This window comes from Chrysochloris asiatica, unplaced genomic scaffold (assembly GCF_000296735.1).
Source record: "Chrysochloris asiatica unplaced genomic scaffold, ChrAsi1.0 scaffold00192, whole genome shotgun sequence".
Classification (NCBI taxonomy): domain Eukaryota; kingdom Metazoa; phylum Chordata; class Mammalia; order Afrosoricida; family Chrysochloridae; genus Chrysochloris; species Chrysochloris asiatica.
The window spans coordinates 1,297,322-1,300,039 of NW_006408710.1; the positions used below are offsets into that span (position 1 = coordinate 1,297,322).

The 2,718-nt window shown below is 38.3% G+C and overlaps 1 pseudogene; it reads right to left on the minus strand.

Moving 5' to 3' along the window:
* Positions 1-2,009: 2,009 nt before the first annotated feature.
* The window catches only part of LOC102815509, a 146,318-nt pseudogene continuing 145,609 nt past the window's right edge, over positions 2,010-2,718 (minus strand).

Sequence of the window (2,718 nt, forward strand, 5' to 3'; positions counted from 1 at the left end):
CACTGGTCAACTCTACTTTGAGGAGGAAGCTCTTCCCCAGTCCTGTTTCAAGTGCTTTCCAACCTGAGGGGCTCATCATCTGGTAGTATTCTGGTGCTCTTCATCATGTTTCAATATTCAGTATTCTGGTGCTGACAGTGTTCCACTCCTATTCATAAGGTTTTTAATCAGTAAATATTCAGAAGTAGTCCATCTCTCCTTCTTCCTCTTCTGTTCATCTGTAAGCATGAGCAGAGCTATTTTCTTTAGCCTTCTTCCTAATTTTTATACATCAAGCAGCTTAATCTTCATTTGATCTTCTGAATAGATTTTTCTACTAAGAAGAGAATGTGTTGAGCAGCCAACATGAACATCAGTTTGCTTGACAGTCAAAGCCTCATGAATCATTCTGTTGAATCTTTGACATGAATTCATCTCATGTGAATTTGAGTTATGTACACTGGATTTTTTTTTTTCTTTATGCTTGATTAACAACAGTAAGGATGATGTAGTGTAAATAACCATTTAATATATATTTTCTTGTCTTGGTCTGTTTAACTCCCACCAAACTACTCTTTTCTTGATGGATCTGAGTTCAGAGATGGTTGGAGAATATACTGAAGTGATAAATAATTCAGCTGTGGATATAAACAGTTCATTGTAACTGTAAAAACTTGAAATGCTAGCATAGGTATAAAATGAGTCATCTCAAAAGCAGGACGATGGTAATTTCACTATCAAGGAAAAAGAGACAGGAGTGGAGCATGTCCTTTGGAAGTCAAGATCACTACGAACTGAATCTGCTCAACCCAGGAACAGAAAGCTGGAGGGGTGGTATGGAAACCGCAGCAGCAGAACCAAGAACCAGAGCTTCCCAGCCCACACAGCAAGTAAGACTGAGTGACGTTGGGCAAGAAGGTTGTTTGTAGGCTGGGGTGCCAGCAGGCTCTATGTGAAGGTGCTAGGTTTGCTGACCATGGAGCTAGAATCAAGTGCCTTCAGACTGAGGTTTGTGATGGAGTGGTGTGCCCTGTAGACATTTATCAGCAACTGACTGGGACAATGATGCCCTGAGCATTTTTGGATCCTGTATCATAACCTGTTAACTTCCCTAATAAACCCCACAGCTGTGAGGAGGGTGTCTGAGTTGTGTGTGGCCATTGCAGTGGAGTTTTGAGTGTTGTGTGAGTTATGGCTTGGTGTCATACAGATGTCCATTAGATGTTGTCTCAAGATGTATGTAACCAAGAAGTCAAAACTCTAGAGTAAAGAAAGATAACCCAAATATTGTTTCTTAATATTCTTAAATTAAAATGTGCATTCTATTCAATCTTTGATATTTGGTGTTGTTGGTAGGTGCACTGAGTTGGTTCTGACCCATAGTGACCCTTTTTGTACAACAGAAAAAGCGCCATGATCACAATCATTGTTCTTTTCCAGCCCAGAGCTACAGCCCCTGTGTCAGTCTATCTTGTTGATGGTCTTCCTCTTTTCCAATGACCCTCCACTTTATCAAACATGTGGTTCTGCCTAAGGAACTGATACTATGCCCAACTGTATTTCTTCTAAGACAGATTTGTTCATTCTTCTGGCAGTAAATGGTATAATTAAAATTCTTCAACATCATAATTCAAATGCATCAATTCTTCCCTGGTCTGTCTTATTTATTTTCCAGTTTTCACATGCATATGAAGTGATTGAAATACTGTGGTTTGAATTAAGCACACTTTAATCCTCTTAGTGACTTCTATGCTTTTTAGCACTTTAAAGCAGTTGTTCCCCCCCCCCCCACACACACACAGGAAGCATCAGTTTAATTGAGTAGTACCCTCATACTTTGTGAATGGAAATCCAGAAAGGGAACAATCTGTAATACTTTTAAGTGTGTATTCTAGTTTCATTTCTATGTGAGAAACTGCAGTTAAACTAAAAAGAACATTCTCACAGAATCTTAATTAAACTTTTTTAGCTAGTAACTGAATAATTATTCCATGCCAGGCCAAGGACTCTGTAAATGAACTTCCACTGAATTATTTTATTAAGAAAAAACCAATAAGATAGAAACAAAAGCCTTGGTCATTGCAGTATCTTTCAGCTTTCAATTTCGTTCTCTTGTCCAGAAACGTCTCATGAAAACGCTACCTTTTAAAGAATTTTGTTATCTTCCTTACTTATTTTATGTTTGCGGCCTGAAATTTCTTTACATACTTGATTTCACATTGTTTAATATTTCCTTTGTCTTCTTCTGGAATGTCATCTTTTTTCTTCTTGGTTTCTCTTTCAGCATAGGACATAATCTTTATCATTTTTTCTTCTCCTGCTGTTTTACTTTTTGCTTCTTTATCACCTGATTCATTGCATCTAATAGAGCAGCTATTTGAGGCCAGTAAAGCCATTTCCCATCTTGAAAAACTGGCTCCCATTGCTTTCTTGGCCCAATTGCATCTGAATGCCCAGCAACAAGTCCATCTGAATTTATACCTAGGTATTTCCCATAGCCAGATTTCAGGGCAATTCTGGAATCAGACAGTTTGACAGCTGTAAACGACTCTGGAGATCTAAGACCTTCATCAGCGTCTTTATGTGGAGCTCCCAGTGTAAAAAGACCACTGTCAAGTACATGTATATAAGTTCCTTTATCCATTTCAGTGGCTGTGGTTCCTGACATTTCACCAAACTGTTACCGTCCACCAGATCCCAATGATATCAAGTTTCTTTATCCTCTTCTTTTTTTTTTTT